General features: G+C 46.7%; 1 pseudogene; it reads left to right on the top strand.

Annotated features, from left to right (window-relative positions):
* The first annotated feature begins 227 nt into the window (after positions 1 to 227).
* Positions 228 to 877, top strand: LOC101639786 (annotated as a pseudogene).
* The last annotated feature ends 10,300 nt before the right edge of the window (positions 878 to 11,177 follow it).

Here is an 11,177-nt window from a genome sequence, read left to right as displayed (position 1 = left end):
CAATTGATTAAATGCACCAAGCAAAAGACAAAGAGTAGCAGACTGGATTAGAAAACAAAACCCTACAAGAGACACACTTTAAACTCCAAGACAAACATAGACTAAAAATAAAACAACAGTGAAAAGTCTATCAAGCCAATGACAACCATAAAAGGACAGGAGCATGCACCTCTGACATGTTTCCATCCCACAGTCAGATGCAGCCAGTAGAAACTTCTGGAAGATCCATCAGGATGGCTGCCCAAGGAGAACCCCAAGTCCAGTTCAAACTCATACTGGTGGGTGATGGTGGGACTGGAAAACAACATTTGTGAAACATTGTCTGACTGGTGAATTTGAGAAGGATGTAGCTACCTGAAGCTTTGAGGTCCATCCCCTTGTGTTCCATACTTACAAAGGACCGATTAAATTCAATGTGTGGGCTATGGCTGGCCAAGAAAAATTTGGAGGACTGAGAGATGACTACTATATCCAAGCCCTGTGTGCCAATATAATGTTCAACATAACCTAGAGGGTTACTTCCAAGAATGTGCCTAACTGGCATAGGGATCTGGTTCAAGTACGTGAAAACATGCCCATTGTGCTGTGTGGCCACAAAGTGGACATTGAGGACAGTAAAGTGAAGGCAAAGTCCATTGTCTTCCACTGAGAGGACCTTCAGTACTATGACATTTCTGCCAAAAGTAACTACAACTCTGCAAAGCCCTTTCTTTGGCTTGCTAGAAAACTCGCTGGAGATCCTAACTTGGAGTTGGTTGCCCCGCCTGTACCTGCCCCACCAGAGGTTGATATGGACGCAACTTTGGCAGCACAATGTGAGCATGATTCAGAGGTTGTGCAGACAACTGCTCCCCTGGATGAGGGGGATGACCTGTGAGAGCATGAAGTTGGAGCCCAGTGTCAGAAGTCTAGTAGTATAGGCAAGGGTCCTGGGATGTCAGTGCGAAGAAAATGTTTGAACGTGGACTGTGGTGATGATTATACAGCTCTCCTTAATGTGATTGACTACTGGATTGTATGCTATGTGGATTATGTGCCAATAAAACTTTTAAAATTTACAGTGAAATGCACAAATCTTAAGTGTGCTACTTGATGAGCTGTCACAAGTGTATAAACGTGTGTAACGGCTAAAATATATCAATATAATATAGCACATTTCTATATCTACAGAGAGGAACCCTGGTGGACTAGTGATTATGAAGCATTGGACTGCGATCAGCAATGTCTATAGTTCGAAACACCAGCTGCTCTGAGGGAGAAACATGGGCTTTCTACTCCCGTAAACAGTCACAGTCCTGGAAACTCAGAGGCAGTTCTCCCCTGTCCTGCAGTTCTGTTATGCGTCATCATCAACTCCATGGCAGTGAGTTTGTCCCTCCAGAAAGTTCCATCATGCTTCTTTCAGTTAATCCCTGCCCCATCCCATGATTCACATGATGTTGTCTATGTATAGCACCATCCACGATAAAGACATTTAAATATGTGTTGAATTGCTGAATGAGGGGGATTAGAGGTGGTGAAAATGAATGCTCAAGGCAAAGGGAACAGCATGTGAAACAGTGTAAGAAAGTGCTGTTGTGTGCTGTGGGGGTAATTCTGATTCACAGTGACCCTGTAGGACAGAATAGAATTGCTCCATAAAGCTTTCTGGGCTAGATCACTTCCATTGCATTAATTCCAACTCACAGTTGCCCTATGAAAGGTTTCTGAGACTCTACCTCTTTATAGGCAGTCTCAGCTTTCTCCTGTGAAACCATTGGTGGACTTGAACCACTGACCACGCAGTTAGCAATTCAATATTTAGGGTTCAAAAGTTCGTGGAAAATTCCATTATCTTTTTATTCCATTTTTTCCACATAAACTTTCCCGAAATCCCCTCGAATATGATGTCGTTGTTATTAGGTGCCATTGCATCTGTCCCAACTTATATTGACCCATGTACGGTGGCGTGAAGCACTGCTCAGTCTTGTGCCAGCCTCACCATTGGTGCTATGTGTGAGCCCATTGTTGCAGCCACTGTGTTACTCCGTCTCATTGGTGGTCTTCCTATATGCTACCTGTATATCATAAACCTAAAAAACCAACCAAACAAACAAAAACCTCGCTGCCATGGAGTCATGTCGACTCGTAGCAACGCTAAAGGACGGGGTAGAACTGCCTCTGGCAGTTTCTGGGACTGGCACTTGTAGTAGAAAGCCCATCTTTCTCCCACAGAGCAGCGGCTGCTGGCCTTGCAGTTAGCAGCCCAATGTGTATATTTTATTCACTTACATGAGCTATATATCTCTAATTGTGTTGATATTTAAACGTTTCTAGTGTCATTGAGACACCACTAGCGAGGAGCACAATCAGCTTTGTAAACCAGCTGTGTGGAGAAAGGTAAGCGTGAGGACAAGGGAGGGGGAATGTATTGGAGGAAACCACAGTGGCCGAGGCCAGAGGTGATCTTAGCTTAGCTGGAATCATAGTAGCCGAAGCCACGGGGAGTGACTGGATGCAGGAGATATCTAGGGGGTGAAATAGATGGGACTTGATGAGGAAAAGGTAGAAATCAAGGAGAGCGCTCAGGGTTCTCACTTAAGCAATTGGTTCACTGGTGATGCCCCTACTCGGTGCAGCTGGGAGCACGGGAGAAGCAAGCATTTCAGAGGGAGCATGTGTGTGTGGTGCTGGAGGAGGAGGATGGCGAAAGTAAGTTCAGTTTTGACCATGCTGAATTTGGCATGCCTCTGAGCTTCCCATGGCTATCTTGCCACTAAACAAGATGCAGCTGGGCTTCGGGGATGGGGCTGGGTTAGAGATAAGCATGTGGGAGACACCAGCATAAAAATGTTTACTGGAGCCATGAGAATAGCAGTTACAGATTGTGTACTGCTAAGGCACAGTGTGTGAAGGCGGCCAAGGTCAGAACTCTGAAGAGCACTGATATTTAAAGAATGGCTAGAAGATCAGGAACAGATGAAAGGGATGAAATGAAGTGGTGAGAGAGGTGGGAAGAAATAGAGCAGTATAAAAACACTACGTCTAGGACAGTATTTCAAGGAGAATGTTAAATAGATGTTTAATGACATCCATCAAGTGAAGGCAATAAGGATCATCTCACCTTTTGGACCAGAACATCCAAAATCTGTTGACCCTAAGTTCTTTGTCCACTAAACCAGTGGTTCTCAAAGTATGGTCCTAGCCCAGCAGCATCAACATCATTGGGGAACTTATTAAAGAAAACCAGGGGCCCCAGGAATCAATTGATAAATGGAGTAGAACTCCCCTCCATTGCCTTTTTCAATGATGAGGTTTTCAGCAGTGGGTATGTGCCCTATCCTGGGGCTTGAAAGCATGTTAGGAATGCATATTATCAGGCCCTGTGTCATAGTTACTGATCAGAAACTGCTGTGGGGCCCAGCCATCTGTTTTAACAAGCCTTCCGGTGATTCTGATGCTTGCTCAAGTTGGAGAACTCCACTGCACTGGAGAGTGCTCAGGTAGCAAATAACACTTCCTTTAGGGACCAACCCACCTCCATGCATTTCTCTTCTCATCTGCTAATCTTGCCCACTGGTGAGAACCTGAGCAGCCGGAGTTTGTCCACAGCCCACACGGAGGGACCGGCAGGCCTTACGTTTGACTTTAATGTTCCTGTCCTCCAACCAGCCAATGACCTACCACTTCTCCCTCTGTCTGGTCCATAGGCATACTTCTTTTTTGTTTCACTTTATTGCTCCTCCCAGACACTGCTTTTTGTGTTGACTCTAGGTTGAGGGAGTTTATCAGTACTTTTTTCCCAAAGCGCCTGCTCATTGCATGTCTGTGCGTCACATTTTGTTTATTCTCGCAACTATGTCAAACCTTTTCCTAGTGCTATTGCACACTTAATAAACAATATCGTTTTATTGCATTAGTTGCTTTATCGTAGTCGTCAGGAGCTGAGTGTGCAGTAGCTCTAAAGTATGCCTGTCTTTTTCATTGTTATAACTTCTGTGTATTCATATCTAATTATCCATGGCCTCTGCTACGGCTAAGCTGCTTCTTTGTGCATTTTTCTTGTATCAGCTGCTGATCCTGCTACAACTGAACCCCGAATTTCATGGTTTAAATTCCTGAGAGCCATTTATTTCTGACGACACAGTACATTGGTTCAATTAAGGAAAGTATGCTAGTATCATTTATCAAGACAACAAAATAAACATAGCCATTGACGCAGTAATTCCACTTATGGAAACTGACCCTACACATAGGCCTGTACATGTACATAAGGAAATGAGCCCTCTTTCCCATCAACCGGAAGGGGTCTGGTCACCCACTCTCAGATGTTGGAGACATCTCTTCCCGGTCAAGGTTAATGCCCCGCCCCCATGTTGGGGGATCTTAGTTTCTCACATTCCAGGGCCCCTCTACTGTTATCAGTCAGAGGTCAGGTCACCCACATTCCAGATGGACACACACACACACGCACGCACGCACACCACCCCTGTCCTCTTTGGTCTCTGTTCACATCTCTGCCAGGAGGCAGGGGGCCAGCGCACACCTCACTCCACACTTCAGGCCGTTGGAAACAGCTGGGAAAGCCCTCGAAGTCTCGTGCCTCCCCGCCCCTAGACCCCATCACCCGCTAGCCCACGCCCACCCACTTCCCCCCTCCCCACCCCCAACACCAGCTGACGCCGGCTGCGGCTTGATTCTCTCTCTCTCCTTTTCCTGAGCAGCAGAGTGACAGCGGCTGGGACCTGGCGGTCCTCAGCCAGGGGGCGGGGCTTGGCGGGTGGGAGGGGCAGGGCCGGCGGGGCGGGGCCATGGGGCGGGGCCGGCGGGGGGATGGCTGGGACCTTCGCCGCTGCAGCCTCGGCCGCCGCCTTCCGCAGCCGGAACCCCCGCCGCCGGGGTCGCCGGCTGCCCGCTCGCTGGCTCGGCCGCGGCCCGCAGCCATGGACGAGTTCATCGTGATCTCGGACGACAGCGGTTCCGAGGGCTCCGGGGGACCCCGCTCGGGCCGGGCGCGGAGGATCCGCCGGGCCCTGTCCCGGACCGCCAGCGCGCTGCCCCGCCGGACCGTGGTGAGTGAGCTCGCCGAGCGCCCCTCGCCCAGCCTCCGCGACCGAGGGCAGGCCGAGGGCAGGCGGTGCTCCGGCCCGGCCCGCGGCCGCTGGCGCCCCACAGCAGCTGCCGCTTCCCGCCTTTGCCGCCCTCCGCGTCGCTGGGGCCCGGGGGCAGGCCTCGGGGCTCGGCGAGGCAGGCCAGCCGAGCGCATGGACCGCGGGGGCGCCCGGGGCGGGGGTGCCAGCAGCGGGCGGGGATCTCGGCCCGGCCCAGGACGCCCGGGAGCTCGGGCGGGCGGGCGGGAGCCTCGGGAGGCCTGGAGGGGGACTTGAAGGCCAGGAAGCGGGGGGCGTCCTTGTGGGGCGTGCGGTGGGTCGGATGTTTGCAGGAAGGTAACAGGAGCCCAGGCTAGCAGGGAGGGCAGCGGGCCGGCCAGATGGTGGCCGCGCTCCAGGGCCTGGAGGCCGAGCGTGGGGCCCGACCCTGGAGTTGCGAGGGAGAGGGATTCTCGTTTGTCTTAGCAAATATTTACCATGTGCCAAGCACCGAGGGCGCAGGGAGGGGGACCAGCGCGCACGAGTGCCCTTTCCCTCGTGCCCCTTCATCTTTGTCCTTAGTCCTGGGTTGGCAAATAAGACATCGGTGGGCCCTGCCTTTCCAGAATACTCCTATGGGTCAGATGATCTTGGAGCTGGGGATACCAGGGCGAACTCAGCCCCTATGGGCCCGGTTGGAGGTGATATTTTCAGCAGTTACTATCTACCCAAGATCAGGAGACTCCACATCAGACTGCAGTAATCCCGCAGCCTCCCAAAGCCCTGCCCCAGAAATTGAAATAAAAGCATTATCACGCTGTTATTGTTTACATAGGTTTGTAAATAGTAACGCTATGCGTGCTTCATTCAAGACAAATCTCATTTCTGCTCCTCCAGTACCCTTTCCAGTGGGTTCACAATCCCCTTCTGTGTCCCAGGTACAGGGCTAGGCTCGAGCCAATTGCTGTAGAATGAATGCCATGCCAGAGCAGTGAACTGTATTACCATGGGTCAGGCAAGAGGGATGGCCAGTAAATCTCAGTTTAAGAAAATAAAAAATAGTGGGCTTGGACAGGCGCGAGAGGTTTTCCAGGTAGAAGTGACTGAACCTGCTGAGTGAAAAGATCTGACCTGTGCTCTGTGTGTGTGTGTGTGTGTGTGTGTGTGTGTGTGTGTGTAATTTATCTTTATCCACAAGAAATGTTTGCAGGATGAAAGAATGATTGAAGGAATGGTGAGTCTCCGGTAAGTAGGAGAGAACACCAGGAAAGGAGCAGGCTTGGGCGGAGGGGATGCTGAATTCTGTTTTGATATACTGGATTTCAAGTGCTGCTGGGAAATGGAAGTGGACGACGCGGCCAGCCCAGAGGAGCTGAGCATGTGGGAGTGGAGAGACTTCTCTGGAGAGATGTCAAGGCTGTAGAGGTTTGGCAATTAGCCAAAGAGAAAGGCGCATTCAAGGCTTAATCTTGTCTGAGCTCATGAAGAAAAGGAGGGGAGAGAGAGACAATGGCAGGAACAAATTGTTCTGGTGTTGTTAGGGGGCACCTGGGCATCACCTGCTTCCAGTGCCCTCCTGTATAACATGACACTGTGCTGCCTGGCCCTGCACCAGCCTCCTAATAGCGACTGCGCGTGCAGGCACTGGGCCGGGCCATCTCATTGAGAGCCTTCCTGTTTTTCACGGATTTTCTCCTCAGCATGCTAGCCTTCTCCAGAGAACCATCTCTCTGACAACATGTCCTAAGCAGGTGCAACAAAGTTTCACTGTCTCTGGTTCTCAGGAACATTCTGGAAAAACTTTTTCCAAGACAGCTTTGTCTATTCAGGTATTCAATATTTACCCCCAATACCATCACTATCGTTCAAATGTGTCAGTTCTTAACTCATCACGGAGAAAAGAATGGAGGGAAAATGACAAGCATACCACGTACTGTGTAGTTCTTCTCCCTCTTAGTGCTCTATCAGTTCACCTTTAAGTTGATTCTACTTCCTACCGGCTTCCTTTCCTCCCAGGTAGTGCCTGTCTGCTTCATCCTGGCCGCACTGCTTTCCTTAGCTTGGGTACCATCTTTATCCCAGTCAGCGGTGTCCATTGTGGTCCTGCACCTGCGTGCCCTCTCACTGCTCTCCTCCCAGACCGATCACCCCAACCAAGCGTTTTGACCCTGAGGCATTTCAGTGGAAGAGAGAAAAAGGGCGAATTCCAGAGAGCAAGTTAAATCTTGCTTCTCTAAATATTTACTCCAGTGCCTGAAAAGCTCCAAGCTTGTTCTCCGCTTATCTTTCTTGCTGATAAGGATGGGAGGAAAACATCGTCCAGGCAGCCCTTGGGTTACAAACGGCCTGTAGTTATGAACCAGTAGAGCCTATTATGTTAAAATTCAAGATACATACAATGGTCCCTAATAACCAATGGGTGGTACTTTTAGAGAAACATCAGAGCATTAGTATCATTACTATATTATTATGGCAAAGCATTAGTATCATTACTATATTATTATGGCAAAAAGGTTTACGTGTATCTGAAAATGTTTCTGTGATGTTTTTCATGCATAGGTACACTAGATACTGAGACAAACATTTGACTGTCATTACTGTCAGTCTATCGTGATTGTCATAGCAGTCTGACTTGTGTTCCAATTTGACTTAAAGACAGGCTTAGGAACTGACTCGTTTATATTCCGAGAATTACCTGTAAAATACCAGAGGCCTTAAGAAACAAGGTTAGAAAGCCTAAAGCACCTTTGTCTAGGTTCCCTGAAGGCACCAGAGGTTCAAGCAGTCTCATTTCAAATAGAGATCCTCCACCTAGCAGCTGTGTGAGCCCTAGGAATTTCTATCTTGTATCTTAGACTTTTGAGCCTGAGAGCATTAATCTCTACCTGGCGGGGTTGTTATGGGTTGTGCAAGGGAAATGTCTAGTATAAATGATGAATTTTGCTATTCTTGTGTCGGGAAGTCCTGGTGGCATAGTGAGTTAGTTATGTGCTGAGCTGCTAACTGCAAGGTCAGCAGTTCAAAACCACCGGCTACTCTGCGGGAGAAGATGCTTTATCCACTCCCAATCTCAGAAACGCAGAGGGGCAACTCTACCCTATTCTATGGGGTCATTATGAGTCCAAACTAACTCAGTGACAATGAGTTTTGCTATTATTATTTTATTATTATGAAAGTAGAACGTGTTCAGATAGTTAATTTTGATGGACCCAATGGCAGATAATTTAGAAAATTGCCTTTAATCTTACCACTCTAACCATGTTAACTAACCAATGTTAACATGTTAATATATGCCCTTCTAAACATCTGTCTATTAAAATACTTGTACTCCTGTCTATACCCAGGTGCCCACCCACATTTGGTTTTGCAAAGCGAAGTCTGCCTGACCGTGTGGGTTTTGAGGTTTGTTTCTTTGTTTGTTTTAAGCTTATCTATTTTGAATCTCTTTTGATACCAGTGGGTGTCTTGGTGGCAGAGCAGGGTATGTATTAAGCTGCTAACAGAAAGAATAGTGGTTTAAACCCACCAACAGCTCCGAGGGAAAAGGATGAGGCTGTCTGCTTCCGTAAAGATTTATGACCTCAGAACCCTAGGGAGCAGTTTTATGAGTTGGAATTGGCTCAGTAGCAGTGGGTTTGCATTTTGAGACAAGGATTTCATACTAATAAAATATATTTCATAATAATAAAATAATTAATACATCTTAATATTGTGTTGCATGTTCAAGTATGTAATTATTTATTATCTCCTATTAATATGAATGAAAGCATTAACCAAAAACAAGGTTCCAGGAATTGATGGAATATAAATGTTTCAACTAGCTGATGAAGCACTGGAAGCACTCACTCATCTATGCCAGGAAATTTGGAAGACAACTACTTGGCCAGCTGACTGGAAGCGTTCCATATTGTTACTCATTCCAAAGAAAGGTCACCCAACAGAATATTCAAACGAGAACATCATCACTGATATCAAGTGAAGTAAAATTTTGCTGAAGATCATCTAAGAACACTTGTAACAGTCCCTTGACAGAGAGCTGGCAGAGGTTCAAGCCAGATTCAGAAGAGGAGGAGGAATAAGGGATATCGTTGCTAATGTCAGAGGAATCTTGGCTCAAAGCAGAGAATACCAGAAAGATATTTCCTTGTGTTTTCTTGACTATGCCAAGGCATTCGACTATGTGGATTATAACAAACTTTGGGTAACCTTGAGAAGAATGGGAATTCCACAACACTTCACTGTGCTCCTGCAAAACTTATGCATGGATCAAGAGGCAGATGTGTGACCAGAACAAGGAAATACTGCACGGTCTACAATCAGGAAAGGTGTGCATCCGGATTGTGTACTCTCACCATACTTATTCGATCTGTATGCAGAGCAAATAATCAGAAAATCTGGATTATTCCAGAGGATGTACACTGGTACAGATAGGAACTGGAAACACAGGGAATCCAGGACAGATGATCCCTTCAGGACCAGTGGTGAGAGTGGTGATACTGGGAGGGTAGAAGGAAGGTGGGGTAAAAAGGGGGAACCGATTACAAGGATCTACATATAACCTCCTCCCTGGGGGACAGACAACAGAAAAGTGGGTGAAGGGAGACATCGGACAGTGTAAGATATGACAAAATAGTAATTTATAAATTATCAAGGGTTCATGAGGGAAGGGGGAGCAGGGAGGGAGGGGAATAAGGAGCTCATGCCAGGGGCTTAAGTGAGAGCAAATGTTTTCAGAATGATGAGGGCAATGAATGTACTAATGTGCTTTACACAACTGATGTGTGTATGGATTGTGATAAGAGTTGTATGAGCTCCTAATAAAATGATTTTTTAAATTATTTTATTGAGGGCTCGTACATTTCTCATCACAGTCCATACATATTGAGTCAAGCACCTATGCACACCTCTTGCCCTCATCAAAAATGATTTTTTTAAAAGAATTTGGACTATATGAAGAAGAATGGTGCATGAAAACTGGAAAGAGGAAGCCCCTCAACCAGAGGACGGACACCATGGCTGCAGCAATGGGCCTAGGCTCAGGAGCAATTGTGAGGCTGGCGCAGGACCCAGCAGTGTTTTGTTCTGTTGTATTTAGGGTCACAATGGGTTGGAACCAATTCAGTGGCACCTAACAACAGCAATAAATATAAATGGACTTCAAAACGTTCATGGAAAAACAATATTAAAGCATAATAGAATCTTTCCACAAATTTTTAAAAATTCCCTCATAAGTATCATGCCATTGTTTCTAGATATTCTCTACTATAAACAACCAGATGAGAAATTTCCTCATAAGTAATCTTCGTACCTTTGTTCACTTGATTGTTTAAGATGAATTCTGTGGAAGAGAGAATGCTGAGTCAAAAAAAAATGTGTCTATCTTTAAGGGTTTTTGGAATGTGTTGCCGATTATTTTTTTAATTATAGCCTTATCAATACTCTATGATCCATCACCTGACCACTCATAAACCACCACCCCCTAAAATAAAAAAAGAAAACTCAAGCCAAAATGACGTGCTGCGATTGAGTTGATTCCAACTCATTGTTCCCCTCTGTAAGATTTCTGAAGCTGTAAATCTTTACATGAGCAGACAGCCTCATCTCTATCTCGAGGAAAACTGATGGGTTTGAACTACAGACCGTACAGTTAGAAAGTTCATCGCTTACCTAAGTTCATTGCTTACCTAACGTGCCACCAGGGTTCCTTATACCACTCTCCTGTAAATCCTACAAATGTATTTAGTAAATATTTATGGAATACTTGCTCTAAGTCCAGAGAGCTCAGTGATTAAGCTCTCAACTGCTAACCGAAAGATCGGCGCTCCATGGAGAAAGATGTAGCCGTCTCTTCCCATAGGATTACAGCCTTGGAAACACTGAGGAAATTCGACTCTTTCTATCACTCAGAATTGACTCGGCTGCAAGTGATTTGGTTTTTGGGGATTGTATGCCAAGCATTATTCCAGGTGCGAGGTGAACAAAGCTAAGTGCCTGCCCTTGTAGAGCCTTCATTTAGTGGTAGGAGATAAACAGTAAACAAACTTAATGTGTTCGGTAGAAAAAGAAGGCATTTTTCATTTGTTTTCATCTTTCCTACTTTGATAGGCA

This window comes from Echinops telfairi, unplaced genomic scaffold (genome assembly GCF_000313985.2).
Source record: "Echinops telfairi isolate 266 unplaced genomic scaffold, ASM31398v2 ScPeMD7_7469;HRSCAF=8507_0, whole genome shotgun sequence".
NCBI lineage: Eukaryota > Metazoa > Chordata > Mammalia > Afrosoricida > Tenrecidae > Echinops > Echinops telfairi.
Note: the sequence above shows the minus strand (reverse complement) of the source record. Positions and strands in the feature narration are given on the sequence as shown.